Source organism: Dendrobates tinctorius, unplaced genomic scaffold, assembly GCF_039654945.1.
Source record: "Dendrobates tinctorius isolate UK_male_01 unplaced genomic scaffold, ASM3965494v1 ptg000387l, whole genome shotgun sequence".
Taxonomy (NCBI): domain Eukaryota; kingdom Metazoa; phylum Chordata; class Amphibia; order Anura; family Dendrobatidae; genus Dendrobates; species Dendrobates tinctorius.
The window spans coordinates 352,062-374,663 of NW_027362053.1; positions in this window are offsets into that span (position 1 = coordinate 352,062).

Genomic DNA, 22,602 nt, shown 5'->3' on the forward strand with positions numbered 1-22,602 from the left:
ATATCTGAACATACCTTTTTTTTGTTATTATCTTTTGTATAGTAGCATTACAAGTGTGTTTATACTTGCAGATCCATTCAGGAAGCACCGCCAGCAAGGCCGCAGCAGATACACGCCAGCCAGGCCGCAGCAGAGACCGCTAGGCAAACACTTCAATTTTCCCAGTAAGTATAAAAGGCCTGAAAGCTTTTTTATCCTTTGTATAGTAGCTTTACAAGTGTCTTTTTATACTTGCAGATCCATTCAGGAATCACAGCCAGCAAGGCCGCAGCACAGCAGACCCACCAGCCAGGCCGCAGCAGTTTCTTAATAATGTCTTCTGGGATCCCCCCTCACAGCATCAGCGAACTGAGGTAATATAAATTTTTTTTTTTTTTTTACACATTTTTTTTTTAACCCTATATGCATGTATTATGTTTTCAAAGGAAGCCGAATCTCGGGAGCTTCCAGGAGGAGACATGCAGGGTGGAGAAATGCAAGGAGGGGGTGGCACAGAGTGTAAGTTTAGCAGGTACAAATACTGACATACATAATGCTACACCCAACACAAGCATTCATCACAGCACACACAATAACTACGCATCCATCCAAGCACATAATCATGTTTTGTTTTTTTTCTTTTAGAGTCTTCACAATCCGGTGCCCGCACTAGAGCGACTCCCAGGACATCCCAGCATCGTCGAGGTGATGCTTCCGGCGGTCGGCGAACAGTATGTAACACTTTATTTGGATGATTGATTAATGAACCTCATGTGTCTGAATTTAATATTACATTTTTTTTCACAGGTTTCACAACGTGCTCCCGACAGACCATTTGAAGAGGGGATCATAGATGTGGACACCCTCATCGAGGCTGTGCGAGAGTGGGAGCCGCTGTGGAACATGGCGGACCTCCACCATGCCGACCAACCAACCACCCAACGGCTTTGGGATGAAGTCTGCTTTGAGGTTATAGAGAACTGGGAGGAGCTCGATGCGAGGGACAAGGATTTAGTGCGTAAGTATTCCAATTTCAGTAAGTTATATTACAGCATGTGAAGTGTTGAATACTAACAACTTTGTTGTTTTTTTTTGTTTCACAGATGACAGGGTTATCATACGGTGGCGGTCACTCAGGGATCGCTTCAAGAGGGACTTAAACAAGGAGATGCAGGCCCCGAGTGGATCGAGAGGACGCAGGAGCAGCTGGTATAAATACTACAGAGCCCTGTCGTTCCTCCGGTCGACGATGGTGAGCAGAATTTTGGCTCATCTTTCATCGTTTTTAAGAAATCTCAATATGGAAGAGGCCAGGAGCCATTTGGTGAGCTGCATTTCTTGCTACATGTTCACAGACTTATCAGTGGAAAAGCCAAACTTCACATGCCACAAATGCAAGCTTGTGTCCCTGTTGGAGGAAAAGTTGCAAAATCTCGAAGAGAGGTTAGCTACGTTGAAGATCATTAAGGAAGATGAAGAGTTCTTAGACAGAGCAGAATTATCTCTTCATGTTACAGAAAGAGAAGAAATTCGAAGTGCACCTGAAGAAACAGAGGAATGGAAACGTGACCCAGAGAAGCAGGAGGATCAGGAGGCAGTCAGCACCCATACTTCTCAGGAACCAGTACCAGGCTCTCACGCAGGAAAACGATGGAGAAATACATCAGGATAAGACTTTGCCCACAAACAGCAACCTTGTACACCTTCAGAGTCCTCCTGGATGGAGAAAAATGTTGTGAAGAAACGGAGAGTGGTGGTCATGGGGGATTCCCTGTTGAGAGGAACAGAGGCCGCTATCTGCAGACCGGATATAACTTCAAGAGAAATGTTCTGTCTTCCAGGTGCAAAAATTAAAGATGTGTCTGACAGGATATCAGGACTCTTCAGACCTACAGATGACTACCCATTCCTGCTACTACATGTGGGGACAAATGACACCGCAAGAAACGACCTGGAAAACATCTGCAGAGACTTTGAAAACTTAGGCAAGAAAGTGAAAGAACTGGGAGCACAGGTGGTCTTCTCTTCCTTCGGAGACCGCCACCGGGGACCACATCGAGGTATCCGACCCCTCTGTACCTTCCCTCTTGTGTCATCCCTCTGTCCCATCCACCAGCACTGGAGCAGCAGGGCAGTCTTCATCACATGAAGCTGCAGGTGACAATTTACAGTACCCTTTACCCCACCCCTCTGACACTGCCGCAACATCTCTACCAACTTTTGGTTCTGGACGGCAGCGTATGAGAGGTCAGGAAAGGATGTTTTTCTCTGACTGTTTGAATCTGAATTCATCCATCCAGAACGCATTCCGACTTTTAGGGTAACAGATAACTTCTGGGTTGAACATGGTAAATCAAAATATCATGGAACTCAGGAGTTATATGGAGAGGATGAATTCAGAGTCAAACCAGGCGCCGAGACATTTTTTTTCAATCAGGTGTCCGGCACATGGAAGATTTAAATCCGCACCTGCAGATGCATGTGATGCAAAGCTGTCACAATGCTCTAGTGACTGCAATCTCCCAGGCCTCCCAACCTACCCATGCACCTATTCCATCACCTTCTCATTCCACCATCCATCCTTCCATCGTCCCACCACTCCTTCTCCTTTCTCGAATTCCCCATTCCATTCTTCCCAGTAACTTCCTTCCCCATTGCATTATACCCCAATGACCTCACCGTACCCACCCCCAGCCACACCTTCAATGTTCCCACAAACCTCCTCTGTCCATCAACTTCCATCCCAACCTCATGTTTTAAACCCCCCTTCCACTTCTAATCCTCACCAACTCCGTTCCCAGTCCCCCCCCCTCGATGTGGTCAGCCCTGTTAACCCCTCCGATAATATCTCCACCCAATAATACCGGCACCTGTAACTAATTTTTTTAAAAATTGTTAAAATAAATAAACTATTTTTTGGTTCAAAAGAATTTTATTGTGTCGTTTAATTTTTTTCTTTAGTGTTAAGTAAAAAAAAAAACACTGGTGGTATCTTGGTTAAGTACACAACATTTTTAGGTAAAGGTACAAAAAGGTTCAAGGTACACTGGTGGTGTACAGGTAATACACAACACTTTTCGATAAAGGTACAAAAAGGTTCAAGGTACACCGGTGGTGTACATGGAAAAACACCACACTTATTACACAAAATTGGTGTAAAGGTACCAAAACTCTGAAACCTAAAAGGAAAATTTACAAAACTATGTTATACAAAAAAGGAACCTTGGTATAAAATTAAAAAAAAAAAAAATTATACCTTGTCATCTTGCCAGTCAACTCTTCCGGTGATACAAAATAATCAGCAAATGTGTCCCTCGTTTGTGTCACTGACACAGTACTCCGAACACTTGTCTGGTGATAATCCCACAAGGTGGTTTCACAAACATTTTCCTCCATCGAAACAGGTTCCTTTGAAATTACAAAATTGTGCAGGATCACACATGCCTTCACCACCTCATCCACAGTCTCAGTTTTCATTTTTATGGCAGTTAACAGCACTCTCCATTTTGATGTTAAAATCCCAAAAGCGCACTCCACCACTCTTCGTGCTCTTGTTAATCGATAGTTAAAGATTTTTTTCCAGGACGTCCCCCTGACAGCACCATGGAGGACGCCCTCCTCCTCCTTACAGGGACAGGAAAGCACACGAGAGGTTAAAAGGCCCCGCCCCACCCCTTTTCCCTCAGTGTCTTTCCTGTCCCTGCATGGAGGGACATACGAGAGGAAGATCAGCTTACCGGAGGGCGCAGGGGGATCGGGCGGCCAGTCCAAACCTTCTCCCCTGCCGGGATGCCCAGGGCCGACACTTCCCGGTGGGGAGTCCCTCTGCCCCAAAGACAGGAGCAGGAAGCGCTCCTGGAGGGAGCCGCTCCTCCCGGTGGGAGGCTCTCGGCTCCAGGCGGTACTGCAGTGGCAGCAGAGTCCCCGCAGGCAGCGGGCGGTGCGGGCGCCGGCTTCACAGGACGCAGGAAGCCAGATCCCCACAGGCAGGGGCGCGGACGCCGCCATTACAGAACGCCCGGGGTACGATAGATCCGGGCAGGAAGCGGAAGGCGTGGTCTCAGGGAGGACCCGTGGCGCGGTGGTGACGTCACGTGCTGACTTTGAATCAGTGCGCCAGCAGCCTGGGCATGGCAGCAGGCTCACCGCATGCCAGCAGGCTCAGCGCACGCCAGCAGCAGCTTTGGTGGTTATGGACCCAGAGACACCAGCCGACAGAGTGGTAAGTGCACTTGGCGCAATCCACCCCCCACACCGCCTTCCCCGCAGCCCAGGACGATTGACCCGACTATCCCTGTTCTGTATCATACAGGAGAAGGGTACCCCAGCCCCCCCGGCAGACGCTAAAGATCCGGCCAAGGCCACATCTAAATCTGTCAGATGCCCGGTCTGCAGGGTAAAGCTGCCAGACACCCACGTCAAAACTCTCTGCGGACCCTGCACCTCAAGGGTTGTAAGAGATGAGCAACCGTTCCTCCTTGCCGAGATGCGATCCCTGATCCGGGAGGAAGTACAGGCCTCCAGATCCAGCCTCTCGCGGCCACAGTCCCCCAGTCCGGGGCCAGGCCGGAAGCGGCCGAGGTGAGAGATGGAGCTAGCCTCGGAAACAAGCTCGCCTGAGGGGTCAGACCTCCGGGGCTCGGATCCCGAGGATGAGGGAGAGATCCCGACTGACAGGCGGGACCAACGCAGGAAATACCGGTTTAGACTAGAGGACACTGAGGACTCGGTGCAGGCGTTAAGGAACACCATGCAAACTGAAGAAGTTCCTAAGCCGCAGTCCTGACAGGACCTGATGTTTGGGGGACTGGTTGCTCGGAGACAGACTGTGTTCCCTGTGACTGAGCACATTAAGACAATGGTCCTAGAAGAGTGGAAGGAGGCAGAACGTCGACTCGTGCTGTCCCGGGACTTTAAGAGCCGACTGCCTTTTGACCCAGAGGAAACTCGATTGTGGGAGGAAATTCCTAAGATCGATGTTCCTGTAGCTAAGGTTACCAAAAAGACAGCCATCCCCTTCGAGGACTCGTCAAGTCTCCGAGACCCAATGGACAGGAAGGCGGATGTCCTGTTAAAGAGAACATGGGAAACGGCGGTGGCCCTCACTAGGGTTAACATAGCAGCCACCTCGGTGGCCAGGTCCATGTTCCTATGGGTGGGGCAGTTGGAAGAGCACTTAACCAACAAGACCCCTAGATCCGAGATCCTAGCTTCCCTCCCCCTGATGAAATCAGCCACGGCGTTTCTTTCAGATACGTCGGCCGAACCAGTAAGATTCGCAGCCAGAAACAGCTCCCTTTCCAATGCAGCTAGACGAGCGGTTTGGCTAAAGTCCTGGTCGGGGGATAATGCTTCAAAGGCGAAGCTTTGCTCCATTCCCTTTTCAGGCTCAAGGGTGTTCGGACCAGCTCTAGATAGCATCTTAGAGCAGGTGTCTGACAAAAACAAAGGGCTTCCAGAGGAAAAACCCAAGCGTCCCCAGTCCTTTCGGAGGGGGCCCTTTTTCCGGAGACAGACCGAATTTAGGAGCCAGGGTAGATCCAATAGAAGCTCCTATAGAAACATGCAGAGCCAAGGGGGGAGAAGCAAAGCCCCATTTTTTGCATCAACATCCAGGTCCAGAAGGCAATGACGCCATAGGCGTCGGGGGAAGACTGCGACACTTTGCAGAGAGGTGGGGCCAGGTAACTCACAACCAGTGGGTCCTCAGAACGTCACAGAAAGTTACAGCATAGAATGTTATTCCTCTCCCCCCCGACAGATACATTGCCCCCACTGTAGTCCTGGAAGGTTCTGCCATGTGGGCAGACCTACAGAACATGCTCAGGCCAAAGGTCATAGTGCCTGTTCCGCAGTCCGAGAGGGGAAAGGGTCACTACTCATTCCTGTTCTCCATTACAAAACCATCCGGCGAGGCCAGAACTATCATAAACTTTAAACCTCTAAATGCCTGGGTGGTATACAAAAGGTTTCGGATGGAATCAATACGTTCGGCAATTCATCTTATAGACAGGAATGCCGTTATGTGTACCCTCGACCTGAAGAGTGCGTATTATCAGGTCCCCCATCCCTCATCTCAGAGCCTGCTAAGATTCGCAATCAGACTACCGGCCCGGACCTGCCACTTCCAGTTCCAATGCCTTCCATTCGGGCTGGCTTCAGCCCCCCGAATATTTACAAAGCTGGTAACAGAGGTAGTGGCCTACCTGAGAAACCAGGGGGTCACTATAGTACCATACCTAGACGACTTTCTCCTAGTCACAAGATCAGAAGAGAGGCTCATTCAGGACAGGAGCCGAACGATCAGAACAGAAGTCGGACCTAAAGCCAGAAAGCAGGAAAATCTTCCTGGGAGTCCTTCTAGACTCAAGAAGCAGAGTATCCCTGCCTCCAGAAAAAAAGCAGCGGATCATTCAGGACAGAGCCAAGAGCCTCCTAAAACATCGCTCCTCCATAAGAGGGGCAATGGAGGTCCTGGTCCTGATGCCGGCCTGCATTCCGTGCGTCAGATGGGCCCAGTTCCATTCGAGGCCGCTGCAAAAAGAGATCCTCGCAAGTTGGGACAGACATCAGGATTCACTAGACGGGCCCATATCATTGCCAGATCCGGTAAAAAGATCTCTACAGTGGTAGATACAGCCCAGAAACTTACAGGTGGGCGTGCTATGGATAACCTCGCCATACGTGGTAATCACTACAGAAGCCAGTACATGGGGATGGGGAGCCCATGTAGAAGGAATAATTTTCCAGGGAAGATGGCCAGTCAGCATCAGAAACAGATCCTCCAACTTCAGGGAGCTCTATGCGGTCTGGGAAACCCTGCGTCAGAACCGGTCGGTAGTGAGAAATCGACACGTCCGAATACTGTCCGACAACACAACGGCAGTCTCGTTCCTGAAGCACCAGGGAGGCCCGAGACATTGACCGCTCCAGGCACTAGCAGGACGAATATTCGCTTGGGCAGAAGAGGTTGTCCTCTCAGTAACGGCAATCCACCTGGAGGGTTCTCAGAACGTAGTGGCAGAATACTAAAGCAGACAGCAGGTCTGCCCGACAGAGTGGGAACAAAACGAAGAGATCTTTCATCAACTATGTCAGCGTTTGGGAACCCCCAGTATAGACCTGTTCGCAAACCGGAAGAACTCAAAGGTTGCCAGATTCTACTCCCTGAACCCGGCGGACCACCCGGATGGAGTGGATGCCCTGAGCCAGGCCTGGAAGGAACCTCTCATGTACGCATTCCCACCACTGGCGCTTATACCGGCGGTACTCAGGAAGATCCGCGAGGACCACGCAACGGTGATGATGATAGTGCCATACTGGCCAAGGAGGAGTTGGTTTCCGCTGCTAGTGGCCATGACAGTAGGAAATCCAGTTGAGCTACCCCTGAAGGAGGACATCGTCTACCAGGGCCCGATCCGCCACCCAGATCCAGCAAGACTACACCTCTCGGCATGGATCCTGAAAGGAACATCTTGAGAGCAAAGGCCTTATCCGATCAGGTCATATCCACTCTAATGGCCAGCAGGAAGCCAGTAACATCTGCAATCTACCGGACGATATGGAAGAGATACTGTCTGGAAAGTGGCAGGTCCGACCTCCTGGCAGGTACCCCCTTCCTCCCTAGTGTTCTAGACTTTCTACAGTCAGGGTATAATAAGGGCCTTAAACCCAGCGTGTTAAAAGTCCAGATTTCAGCCTTGAGCTCCTTCTTTGACTACCCTTTAGCTTCCCATCCTTGGGTGGTAAGATTCATAAAGGCCACGCAGCGTCTTCGCCCCACAATTAGGCAGCTCACCCCGCCATGGGACCTCGGCCTGGTACTCAGATCCTTATGTAGGGACCCCAACATCCCTAGTGAAAGGATGACCATTTCAACTCTCACTCAGAAGATGGCTTTCCTTGTAGCCATCACCACGGCCAAAAGAATAGGAGAGATCCAGGCCCTGTCCACCAAAGATCCATATCTACAGATCAGAGAAGATCATATAATCTTAAGATTAGATCTGGCGTTTATTCCCAAGGTAGCCTCTTACCAGAATATAAATCAGGAGATAGTGTTATCATCCTGCTGCAGCAATCCCCGCAATGGGAAGGAACAGCGTCTCCACTCTCTAGACGTAAGACAGGCAGTTATAAGCTATCTAGAGGCCACTAATGACTGGCGTATTGACCCAAACCTGTTCATCCTCTTTGGAGGTAGAAATAAGGGGAAAAAAGCCTCTAAGACGTCCATCGCAAGATGGATCACGTCGGTAATTTCGGACGCCTACCAGTCGGAAGGCGCTAGCCCGTCAGATTCCTTAAGGGCCCACTCTACCAGGGCAGTTTCGGCCTCCTGGGCTGAGCGCGCAGGTGCCTCAGTTGAGCAAATTTGTAGAGCAGCAACCTGGGCCAGCCTTAATACATTTTGCAAACACTACAAGCTTGATGTGTTATCAGGCCAACATACTGCATTCGGGAGAAAGGTTCTCCAGGCAGTGATCCCACCCTGAGGAGGTGCTTTGGTACTCTCCATGGTGCTGTCAGGGGGACGTCCTGGAAAATAGGTACTGTATTAGACCTACCAGTAATGATGTTTCCAGGAGTCCATCCTGACAGCACGGGTAGTTCCCTCCCTGTTTATGTTATGTTATATGATGTAATATGATGGTATCATTAAAATAATTATTACTTTATCCACGCTGTGGTACTTGTTAAATCACTGAGGGAAAAGGGGTGGGGCAGGGCCTTTTAACCTCTCGTGTGCTTTCCTGTCCCTGTAAGGAGGAGGAGGACGTCCTTCATGGTGCTGTCAGGATGGACTCCTGGAAACATCATTACCGGTAGGTCTAATACCTATTTTCCTGTGTGTCAATCCATGACTTCCATATGGCTTCAGAAGATGTTTAGACAGTTGAAAAATGCGCCGTCACCAACACACACAAATGGCATTGGTGAGCCTGTGGTTCCAGGGAGTGGTCTTGGAGGTGAGATTTCAAAATTGTCTCCATACAAAAGACGGCCCATTGCGGGCATTTTGAATACCTGAGAAAAATTGGATCGACCATACGAAGCAATGTGGACAGTAGTGTTGAGCATTCCGATACCGCAAGTATCGGGTATCGGCCGATACTTGCTGTATCGGAATTCCGATACCGACTTCCGATATTTTTTCAATATCGGAATTCGGCATCGGAATCGGAAGTTCAGTTGATTGACGGCCTGACGTCATCATGATGCGCGGTGTGTGCGCATCATGATGCGCCGTCATTTCGGGCCTTCCGGGGGTCTCTGCCGGCCTGCCGGGGGGCTGTGCCGGCCTGCCGGGGGGCTGTGCTGATGTCCGGGGGTCTGTGCAAGCATCGTCCGATGGGACTACAAGTCCCATCGGGCGATGCCTGCTACCATGACAGTGATTGACACATGTAGAGAACTGCAGCATCAGATGTAAGTGGCGGAGGAATACAGTGCGGAAGGATACCTACCTTCCGTCATTGGATTCCTGCAGCCCGTAGAGAACGGCAGCAACAGCTGATGCTGCAGTTCTCTACCCAAGATCGTCGTGGGACACACTCGTGGACTGCTTCGGATCGTGGGTGAGTATTTTTGTGGTTTGTTATGTTAATATTTATTCCGGAAAAGACAATGGCTTCGGGGAACAATGTGACAAGTATTGGTAAGTATGTTACTCTATGTTATATGTACTGTATGTCTATGTATGTATTGTATGAATGTATTGTATGTATGTAGTATATATGTGGTATGTATGTAGCATGTAGTATGTATGTAGTATGTATGTAGCATGCATGTAGCATGCAGTATGTATGTAGCATGCATGTAGTATATATGTAGTATGTGGTATGTATGTAGCATGTAGTATGTATGTAGCATGCATGTAGTATGTATGTAGCATGCATGTAGTATATATGTAGTATGTATGTAGCATGTAGTATGTAGCATGCATGTAGTATATATGTAGTATGTATGTAGCATGTAGTATGTATGTAGCATGCATGTAGTATGTATGTAGCATGCATGTAGTATGTATATGGTATGTATGTAGCATGTAGTATGTATGTAGCATGCATGTAGTATATATGTGTTATGTATGTGGTATGTATGTAGCATGCATGTAGTATGTATGTAGTATGTATGTAGTATATATGTAGTATGTATGTAGCATGTAGTATGTATGTAGTATGTATGTAGCATGCATGTAGCATGCAGTATGTATGTAGCATGCATGTAGTATATATGTAGTATGTATGTAGCATGTAGTATGTAGCATGCATGTAGTATATATGTAGTATGTAGTATGTATGTAGCATGCATGTAGTATATATGTGTTATGTATGTAGCATGCATGTAGCATGCATGTAGTATGTATGTAGTATATATGTGGTATGTATGTAGCATGCAGTATGTATGTAGCATGCATGTAGTATATATGTAGTATGTATGTTGCATGTAGTATTTATGTAGTATGAATGTAGCATGTATGTAGTATGTAGTATGAATGTAGCATGTATGTAGTATGCATGTTGTATGTATGTAGCATGTAATTTTTTTTTTTTTTTTTTACATTTAACACATTAGCCGGATGATGGGACTACTACTGTCCCATCATTGGCTAATGTGTCAATCACTGTCATGGTAGCAGGCATCGCCCAATGGGACTTGTAGTCCCATCGGACGATGCCTGCACAGACCCCCGGAGCCTGCACAGACCACCGGCAGGCCGGCACAGCCCCCCGGCAGGCCGGCACAGCCCCCCGGAGCCTGCACAGCCCCCCGGCAGGCCGGCACAGCCCCCCGGAGCCTGCACAGACCACCGGCAGGCCGGCACAGACCACCGGAGCCTGCACAGACCCCCTGGCAGGCCGGCACAGCCCCCCGAAAGGCCCGTACAGACCCCAGAGAGGCTGTACAAGGGCAGGAAAGGGTTTTTCTTATTCCGATACCGGAAGTCCCATAGACTTGAATGGGACTTCCGGTATCGGAATCGGCGATACCGATACTTTTTTTAAAGATCGGCCGATACCATCCGATACGATACTTTGAAGTATCGGATGGTATCGCTCAACTCTAGTCGACAGCAATAAATTAGCATTTTGAGTCTGCAATGGCCATCAATACAATTAAGAAGAATTTCTTGTAGTTGAAATATTCAGATCCGGATCCAATGGGTTTCACAATCCTTATGTGCTTCCCATCCACTGCACCAACACAATTAGGAAACTGACATATTTCTTGAAAGTTTTCCGCAATCTCAAGCCACCTTTCCTGTGTTGGCTGTGGGATGTACTCCTCCTTTAGACAATCCCACAATGCCCGGCAGGTCTGTTGGACTATTCCAGAGACTGTAGATATCCCAAGCTGGAACTGGTAATGGAGGGAGGTAAAGGATTCTCCAGTTGCCAGGAATCTGTTAAAAAAAGGGGAAAAAAGAAATTTAATACAAAATACAAGCAAGAACATGACAATAAAAGTCTGCAGAATCAGAAAACTTTTTTTAAAAAAAGATAACTTACCGAAGGGTCACCATCAAACGCTCCGCCGGTGATATCGAAAAGCGCAAGTAGGTGTCCCTTCTCTGGATTTGCGCTCAGACACGCTCCACCAAAATCTAAAACAGGTCCTGTCTCATCCACACATAATTGAAGAACTTGTCCGGGTTATCCCTCAATTCCAGATAAAGTGTAGAAAAAAACTCCAAGGGTCAATCTCTGTGCATTTATAGCAGGGGTGGGAAACCTCAGGCCCCAGGGCTATTTACGGCCCTTAATGACCTTTTATCCGGGCAGATTCTCAGGGACTGCAGTGCTTTGGCAGGGAGTTGTATTTTGACTGCCACCAGCTCATTAATTTCTTCTTGCTCTGTGAGCATACACAAGCAGTATTCACTACTGAACAATGAAGGGCATGCAATGAAAAATTACATCCTGACACCAGTGCCAGAGTCAGGATGTACTTTGTGGGCGGAGTTTGTACGGCCCTCGAAGGATGGTATAAATATCCAAATGGCCCTTGGCAGAAAAAAAGATTCCACACCCCTGATTTATAGGATGAATCCACTGCCGTCTCTTCCTTCTCCGACGCAGGATTCGCAGTCTTGTTTCCTCCTTCTGCCGAGCAATAATTGCCAAACTATTGCACTCAAAATCCACACAGATGCTATTAATATTCGCTATTACGCCCTCCATCTCTGCCACTAGCTCCTCAACCTTTCAAAGATATTGGGTTAAAACACCCTAGATATAGTTTTCCCCTACTTTCCAGGATCCAATCACATTTGGGAGCAGTTTCCAAGAGCAAATCATATTTGGGAGCATCCCATTTTGAAGGTGTGGAAAAACCGATCCGTCAGAAAACGGATCCAACGGATGACAAAAACGGATGCAAGCAGATGGTACGGATCCGTTTTTTGATGGATTCGTATAAAAATCCGTATAGCGGATCCATCAAAAACCGGATCCGTATCATCCGCTTGCATCCGTTTTGCCACATTGATAGCGGATCCGTCAATCCGCAGCGATGTCGGATCTTGACTGATGTCGAAAAACTGAAGTGTGAAACAGACCTAACTTGGATCTGGACATCAGGATGGCTCAGGCTTATGCAGTTGCTTGCCATCAACAAAGGGAGAGACAGCGAAGACGGCAGCGGCGGCGTTTGTGGATACATCCGATTGTTGAACTCCGGGAGAGCCGGGGAGCGTACCACACCCTCTACAGCGAGCTACAGGCAAACCCGGAGAAATTTACGGACCATATACGGATGTCCCAACAAAGCTTCAGTGATTCACTTGCTCGTGTTCAACAATACATCCGGAGACAGGACACGCAGCTCTGTTGTGTGATTCCTCCTGAGGAATGGCTCCTGGTCACATTACGGTACGTTATATTTACAAACCAATGCCTGCGCAATTTTCTTTGTTGTCACACTTACTTTTCCAAACCTGGCAGAATTATTTTATGCAATGTACTAAATTGTTTTTTTTCTTTTAGTGTTTTAAAAAACCATATACAGAAATATTAATTTTACTTCTTTCTCTGTTTCGCAGATTCCTGGCGACTGGAGAGACACTATCTTCACTACACTTCCAATACCGTATTGGAATCTCCACCTTGTCCGTAATTGTTGCGGACACCTGCCGGGCTTTGTGGAACGTTCTTTGTCCAGAATTTATGCCCCTGCCCACCGCTGAAAAGTGGATGGAAATTGCTGACAAATTCTGGACAGTCTGCAATTTCCCCAACTGTTTGGGAGCTGTTGATGGTAAACACATACGGATAATCAAACCCAAAAGAACTGGATCTAAGTACTATAACTACAAAAAGGACTTTTCTACAGTACTCATGGCCATAGCGGATGCCGGATGTATGTTTGTAGCAGTGAACATTGGGGCATTTGGCCGTGGGAATGACTCCCAGGCTTTTAAAAACTCGGACATGGGCCGGAGATTGTATGGCAACCAATTTCCCTATGCCACGGCCTCTTCCCCACACCGATGCTCCGCCATAGCCCTTTGTAATGGTTGGGGATGAGGCTTTTCAAATGTGCGCAAACCTACTGAAACCCTACTCCAGCTGTGACTTGGACCACACAAAAAAAAAATCTTTAATTACAGGCTGACCAGGGCCAGAAGAACTGTACAGTGTACTTTTGGGATTCTTGTCTCCAGATGGCGCATTCTCGGCACAGCCATTAATCTTAAACTGGATGAGATGGTGAAGGCGTGTGTGGTTCTACATAATTTTGTAATGGCTAAAGAGCACCCGACCTTTAAACTCAATGAAGCTGCTCCTAACCCATTGCCTGAATTCACTCAGCACCCTCTCAGGTCATCCGTTGAAGTTGGCCAAATGAGGGACCAATTTGCGGCCTACTTCATCTCAAATGTAGGACGGGTGGAATGGCAAGATCAAATGGTGTAAAAATATTTTCTTGTGTGTATGTTAATAAAAAAAAAAACTGTTTGGATACCTGTACCGAGTGCACTATGTCTTTTTATGCTCCAATACAATAATCAACTGCCCAGGTATACCAGTGAATTCATGATGCTGTGTTTTGTTCATCATGAATTTACTAGCACTCCTGAATAGGTGACTATACATACACACAATTTGTCTGACCTTTATCAACTCTACAGTTTGCAGCGATGGTGAATAATACAAAGCGACGGTGGATAATACAAATAATATTTGTGTCACATGACCTGAATTTAAAATTTGTGAGTTGGTTATGCACTAGCATCCGTCATTCGTTATGACACCTGACCATGTGACTCTAAATATTATTTGTAGGATCACCACTGTGGCTTAAGTTTGAACTGAGACTCGAGAGATAATAAAGTTTATAAAACTTCTACAATCCCCAGGTCTAGTGTCATGCTGAAGTGAGGACACCAAAAATAACACATCCTGACTTCAGAATGTTATCACACCTGGGCAGGTAAATACACATATGAGTTAAACTGCAGCATCGCTACAGTCTGCATGAAATATATTCAGACTGAAGCGACACTGCAGGTGAAAAATCATATGTGTATTCAGTTTTGATATATAGTTGTGATACTAGGCCTGGGTATTGTACATATGACGTGTATTTTACCCATCATTTCCTCAGTTTATTCAACACTCATTGAATAGAGGATGTCGTTAATTACAAGATATATCTAGAATCCCCCGGGCTGGTCTCACAATAACTGAATTGAGGATGGTACAAAACAGACCATCCTCAATTCAATTTTTATGATACCTGCCAAGGTGACAATAGATATGCCTTGCACTCAACACCATCCTCTATTGAGTCTGTGCAATTTTAGCAAACTGAAGAGACTGGTGGTGAAAATACAAGTCATATATTTGTGTTTTTGACAACACATATCTCCTTGACATACACAAGAAACATGTCTCAGTAGTGGAGTTATGGGTTGGCAAACGCACAAAGTATACGGTGCAGTGTGTGTACGGCGCAGTGTGTGTAGTCGCCGAAAAACACATTAATCAAACTTTGTTATGGTAAAGCAGAAATGTAAATTTATTGAAAAAAAACTTTTTTTTTACCGCGTTTGGGGGAAGATGAGAGCAAGTTTGGGGTGTACAGTGACGAGGAACGGCTTACAGTCGATGAAGGTGTTCTAGGGGAAGGGAGGTCAGTGATGGAAATGGAGGTTGACTCACTAGTAGGAGAGGGGGGAGGTACAGTTAAAGTTTTGCATCCTTTTTTGTTTCTCCTGAGACTGTCCTGCCTGCACTTCCTTGTGCCCAATGACCGCCTTGATTCTTGGTTCTGGCTGGAACTTGGGGCAAATAAGGAATGGAGGTCCCCCGTTTGCTGCTGCTGCTGCTCAGTGGTGGCAGTGCTCATCCTTGCACGTGGACTGGTGCGGCAGTGCTGGTCCATGTTTGTGGAGTGGTGGCGGCAGAGCTACTACATTTTGAGGAGTGGTCACGGTGACTGTGCTCCAAGCAGGAGTGGGGGTGGCGGTGGTGCTCCACACAGGAGCAGCGCTTGCCATGGTGGTGGCGGTGAAGTGACCAGCAGCACTCCGACTTGTGGTGGTGTAATGTTGGCTGTCAAGGCTTTGAATAGAGGTGGCCGTGCAGTGGTATGCAGCAGAAGTTGGTAGTTCGGTGTGGCGAGTCAGTGGTGGCACAGTTGGAAATGACACCACTGACTGCTGCACGTACCAATTCTGCTGCATAGCCTGCAAGTAAGCAGTGTTGCAGGCTTGCAACACACTCATCTGTTGATCAGGACTAAGGTGTTCCGCCATGCCACGTTCAATTTTACTGAAAAAATGGTGCGCTGGTCTGTTGAGGTCTGCTTCCAGACGGTCAAGGCGCTGTTCGACAGACTGGAAGCAGTGTTCCATGTGGTTACAACCTCGTTCCATGATTGAAAAACCGCTTTCCACTCTGTCTGATAGCGACTTGAGGCTGGCATGAAAGGCCTCGCTCAAGTGCATGAACTCGGGCAAGACAGGCCTGTCCAAGGCCCTCTGCCGCTGGCGCCCGCATAACCAGTGGCAGAGACCAGGGACAGGGGAACACCTGATTGACCAGCTTCCTGGTCACCAGCTGTCCGTGTTGCTGACCTGCAAGTAGCTTCCTGGCTGACGGATGGCTGGGACGGGTCCGAGGTCGATCAATGAAGGACCGCTCCAGGGACAGGTTGCAGGGTGCTGCTCCAGGTGCTGTGGAAAGAAAAAAAAACATTTACTATCATGCAGAAGCATCAGCTGTGGAATAGAAAAGCATAGATTTAAGAAGAAAAAAAAAAAAATAATACTTACGCTCTGGTGGCAAGGACCGGTCTTAGGAACTCCAAATTGCGATGGTACCGGTATTTGGTTCTGGTCCTTGCCGCTGACCCACTGCGAACCTGTCCCTCAGCACAAACATCAGTGTTGAAGCGGTCCTTCATTGAGCGCCAACGTGTTTGGACTTTGTTGACTGTTGGAAAAACAAAGAAAAGACATTTATGGGTATGATGCAAGATATATTCTATCAGTAAACACAACAATGCCATCAGTAAAAACAGTGAAGGCAGCACAGTTCAGCAATACAATACCCAAAGCAGTCACTGTTGATCCTGATATTACTGTTGTGTTTACTGCTAGAATATATCTAGCAGTAAACACAACAATGCCATCAGTAAAAACAGTGAAGGCAGCACAAGTCAGCAATACAATACCCAAAGCAGTCACTGTTGATCCTGATATTACTGTTGTGTTTACTGCTAGAATATATCTAGCAGTAAACACAACAATGCCATGAGTAAAAACAATCAATGCAGCACAATTATTTAATACCCAAAGAAGTCACTGTTGATCCTGATATTTCTGTTGTATTTACTGCTAGAATATATCTAGCAGTAAACACAACAATGCCATCAGTAAAACATGGATTTTTGTGAGTACTCACCGTAAATTCCTTTTCTCTGAGACGCTCATTGGGGGACACAGGTACTGTGTGTATGCTACTGCCACCTGGAGGCTGACACTAAGTGAACAAAAAAAGGTTAGCTCCTCCTCCGCCGCATACACCCTCGCCAGTTTAGTGCAACAGCAGTAGGAGAACATAAAACAAATCAGCCTTAATGCAGAATACAATATGTCTGGAAAAGGACCACCCTAATCTTAAAAGGAAAACACATTAATTAAATAAACAAGAGCCAACTGGCCATCAGGGTGGGTGCTGTGTCCCCCAATGAGCGTCTCAGAGAAAAGGATTTTACGGTGAGTACTCACAAAAATCCATGTTTCTCCTTCGTCTCATTGGGGGACACAGGTACTGTGGGACGTCCTAAAGCATTCCCTGGGTGGGAGATTGACTCACCGATCCAAGCCACATGCACCTCCTGTATAAAGATGCGCCACTGCAGCAGGTACTGTGAGACGTCCTAAAGCATTTCCTGGGTGGGAGATTGACTCACCGATCCAAGCCACATGCACCTCCTGTATAAAGGTGCGCCACTGTAGCTTGGAGAACTTTCCTACCCAGGCTCGCATCTGACGAAGCCTGGGTATGCACCTTGTAATGTTTAGAAAATGTGTGCAGGCTGGACCAGGTTGCTGCTTTGCATACCTGCTCCGCCGAAGCCTGGTGCCGAAGCGCCCAAGAGGCGCCCACTGCCCGAGTAGAGTGCGCTCTGATCCCTGCTGGAATCGGCGTGCCTCTAATGCGGTAGGCCTCTTGAATAGTTAGACGGATCCATCTGGCTATGGTCGACTTTGAGGCTGCGAGTCCCTTCCTGCGCCCTTCGGGGAGCACGAACAGCGTGTCTGTCTGGCGAAAGGGCACTGTCCGCGACACGTACCTTCTGAGTGCTTTCACTAGGTCTAATGTGTGAAGCGCTCTTTCCACCTGATGTACTGGCGCTGGACAAAATGAAGGCAGGACAATGTCCTCATTAATGTGAAATGAGGACACGACCTTCGGCAGAAAGGGGGGAGCTAGTCTGAGAACCACCTTATCCTTGAAGAAAGTGAGAAACGGGGCTCAGGAATTCCAAATTAATACAGGCCAATATCCTTGCTGACAGCTGATGTGAAAATACTGGCTAAAGTGCTGGCGAACCGACTAACTGGTGTTGTTGATACATTGATCCATATGGATCAATCGGGGTTTATGCTCAACAGATCAACAGCAGCCAATATACGTAGACTATATCTCAATCTGCAGTTGCCAGTCGATAACCCAGGTGGGAGGGTGATAGCCTCACTTGATGCCCATAAAGCCTTTGACACTATAGAATGGTCATACCTGTGGAGAGTGCTGTATGGGCTTAGGTCCTCAATTTACAGCGTGGATTCAGCTATTGTATACTCAACCCACAGCTAGAGTTAAGATTAATGGGGTAATGTCCACAGGAATACAGCTGCATAGAGGAACGAGGCAAGGCTGTCCACTGTCGCCGCTCCTGTTTGCTATTGCGATAGAGCCATTGGCGGCTGCTATTAGACACAACAAGGCAATAAAGGGGTTTCAATATGGCGATTTGGAGGAAAAGGTGGCCCTGTATGCGGATGACCTTTTGTTATTCCTAGGGGACCCCTCGGCTTCATTGGATCATGCTGTGCAGACCATTGAGGGGTTCGGTGAGATCTCAGGACTGACCATAAATTGGTCTAAATCAAGCCTATTTAAAGTGGACAAGGAGGTGGTATGGACTCAGGAAGACATAGGGGCCAACAAACTACAATGTGTGGAAATGTTTAAATATTTGGGGATACAGGTTTCCCTACCGGTGACTGAGTACCTTAATACTAATCTAGTACCCCTAATGGCAATTGTAAGAACTATGGTGGATACTTGGAACAAATTACGCTTGTCGGTGGTGGGAAGGATTAATCTACTTAAAATGATTTTAATGCCCAAGCTTTTATATATATTACACAACTCCCCATTCTGGATACTGCAGAAAAGGTTCGGAGTGGTGAATTCACTGTTTAGGGCCTTGGTATGGGGTAAGAAACAACCTAGAATAAGGCTTGAAACCTTGCAAAGACCAAAGTATGAGGGGGGACTGGCACTACCAAATCCGGAACTGTATTTTTTAGCTGCCCAAAGTCAACATCTCAGAGGGTGGTCTAATCAAGAGAAGGCAGGCGTCATCAGAGGAGTGCTGGAATACGTACTAAATAGAAGCCCGTTGATACTTGGCCTAGAGGATGGGAAGATGGGTGTAATGGGAGATGGGTGTCCCACTCTGCGACTCTTACAAGACCTGTGGAACAGACTAAAGAGGGTGAGAGGGGTGACCGGGTTGACTAGATTCACATTTATATGGGATAATAGTAACCTCCCAGAGATTTGGAAACTTGGGAGACTGGAAGGCTGGAAACGTAGGGGGCTGACATTAATGTCTCAAATTATGGATAACGGGGAGCTGAGACCTTTTGTGCAATTACAGAGTGAGTTTCAGTTGCCGGATTCTGAATGGTACCACTACTGTCAGGTACGGCATGCCATTACGGCACAAAAACTTTCCAGAAACCTGCAGATACAATCTGACATAGTGTTGGACTATATATGTGGTGGTGATGGACTTACAAAAGCGGTAATTTCTAACACCTACAAAGATATATTGCCTACACATTTAATGGGGTTCCCACTTAAAGCAAGATCCAAATGGGAGGGAGAGATTGGGGTGATGACTGACGAGGTATGGGACAGCGTCCTAGAATATGTCCCTAAACTCACTATGAGTGAACCAGCTAGGTTGTCCCATCTTTATGTGATCCATCGTGTGTACCGTACCCCCCTTCTGATGTTTAAAATGGGGCTGAGGGACAACTCTGACTGTCCAAGATGTGGGGGGTCTGATGCCGGAATCCTTCATATGATGTGGACTTGTCCCAGGCTATATGCGTTCTGGTTTAATGTCATTAACAGAATAAAAGGGGCTTACGGAAGTGTTATACCCAAAAACCCACTGGTCTGCATACTGGGATATGTGGAGGAAATTGAAATAGTTAATAGTGCAAAGCTTGCTATAGCCAGACTACTATATGTAGCAAGGAAGCTGATTGCGAGGAACTGGATCAGGGAAGAACCACCTTCTGGGAGAGAGTTTGTGAAACAGGTGTCTTGCATCATCCAGCTGGAGGAAAGGATATATGCTAAAAGAGGCAATTCTAAAACCTATGAGAGGTTGTGGAATCCCTGGTTACAATACGGTACAGTTAACTGATGGGAATGTGCTATATTTTACAATGCTGGTGTTGTGGATAGACCATTAATACCCGGACATAGAAACATTTCTGTTTTGTATGGTTTGATTGACAATATGGGTAAAAAGGATGACTAATGGTAAATTACGGTGTAAGAGAAATCTTATGGAGAAAAGAGTTATAAATGCTGTCTACATGGGGGGGTGGGAGGGGGGGGACAGGGATGTTCAATTTGTAAATCTATTGTTTGTGGAAGATTTACTGTATATTCTGTATTTTGAATTCTGATTAATAAAAATCTATTTGATCAAAAAAAGAGAAACGGTGCTCGACAAGATAGGGCCGCCAACTCTAAGACTCGCCTAATGGAAGTTATGGCTACCAAGAATACCACCTTCCGGGAAAGGTACGACAAAGAAATTTCCCGAGATGGCTAAAAAGGAGGGTCCTGCAGGACACTCAAGACCAGGTTAAGGTCCCAGGAGTCTAGAGGCGCCCTATAGGGGGGAACCAAATGTGAAACCCCCTGGATGTACGTCCTCACCTGCCTTTTGGTAGCGATTTTTCGCTGGAAGAGGACCGACAAGGCCGATATCTGTCTCCTAAGGGAGCACGGGGCCAACCCTGAGTCTAGGCCTGACTGAAGAAAAGCCAAGATGTTGGGGATAGAAAAGATCAGTGGAGCAACCCCGCGATCTCGACACCAATCAAAGAAGACCTTCCAAGCGTGATGGTAAATTTTTGCCGAGGTAGGCTTTCGGGCGCTAACCATTGTAGCGACCACCTCACGCCCAAACCCCGCCTGGGTCAGAATCCAAGATTCAACGACCAAGCCGTCAAACACAGGGCCCCTGAGTGCGGGTGGAAGATCGGGCCCTGGGATAGTAGATCTGGGCGCTCTGGCAGTCGCCAAGGGACGTCGGCGAGCAGCTGCACTAGATCTGCGTACCATGCTCGGCGGGGCCAGTCTGGAGCCAGCAGAATCGCTGGAATCCCTTCTGATTTGATCTTTTTGATGACCCTCGGGAGCAGCGGCAGTGGTGGAAACAAGTATGGAAGGCGAAACTGGTTCCATGGCAGAATCAGCGCATCCACTGCTATCGCTCGCGGGTCCCAAGATCGAGCGACAAACACGGGCACCTTGGTGTTCACCCTGGAGGCCATCAGATCCACATCCGGTGTCCCCCACCATTTGCAACTCTGCTGGAAGACCTCGGGGTGCAAAGACCATTCCCCGGATGTGACCCCCTGCCGGCTGAGGAAGACCGCCACCCAATTTTCCACGCCCGGTATGTGGACTGCTGAAATTACCGAGTGGTTCCTCTCGGCCCAGCGAAGTACGTGTTCTACCTCGCGCATGGTTGCCTTGCTGTGCGTACCCCCTTGATGATTTACGTAAGCCACCGCCGTGGCATTGTCCGATTGAATCCGGACAGGCCGTCCCGCTAGAAGGTGCTGGAAATGTTGCAGCGCCTAACGCACTGCTCTTATCTCCCAACAAGTTGATCTGGAGGTGTGCCTCCTGCTTCGACCATTGCCCCTAGGTCATGTGGTGACGAAAAACTGCTCCCCAGCCGAGAAGGCTCGTGATGGTTGTGACCACCAGCCATTGATCCAGGGGAACTGTTCGTCCACCACTGTAGTGACTGTTTGACCTGAGGGGACAGCCGGCACCGGTGATCGAGCGTGAATGGGTTATTGTCCCAGGATGAAAAGAGGGCAAGCTGTAGGGGATGAAGATGAAATTAGGCAAACGGAATCGCTTCCATTGCCGCCACCATCTTCCCTAGCACCCTCATCCCAAACCGGATGGTGTGAGGGACTGGTTGCAGCAGCTTCCGGACTCCTTGACAGAGCGCTAGAGCCTTGTACTGAGGGAGAATTACCAACCCTCGGGAGGTGTCAAAAAACATCCCTAAAAAAGAAATCCTTTGGGCTGGGACAAGGGATGATTTCTTTCTGTTGACCAACCATCCTAGACGGGATAGGGTATCCAGCGTGATGCTGACATTTTCCTCGCATGCCCGAAATGAGGGGGCCTTTCACCAAAAGGTCGTCTATGTATGGCAAGACGACTATGTCCCGAGGGTGCAAAATGGCCATGACGATGTCATGGGAAGCCTAGGTAACTTTAGGCTGAAACCCCGGGGCCCCTGCGGTGTCCCTCAGACTAGGGGAAACCCTGTCTGTCCCTCAACCCAGGGTTTACACTGAAGGTGTGCCTGCCTGGGCCTCCACCTTGTCCTTGTCTCCTGTCCAGCCCTAAGCTGAGCCCACCACCCTCCACCCAGTGAGGAGACCAAACACCAGACCCCACAAATAAGTATGGACAGGGATAACGGAAATGCACCACACCGCGTACACACAGGGGAATACAGTAATGTGCAAGGGCAACCAAATAATACAACACAGGGAGGCAAAATGGCAACAATGGAATATACTACACCAGCAACCGTATG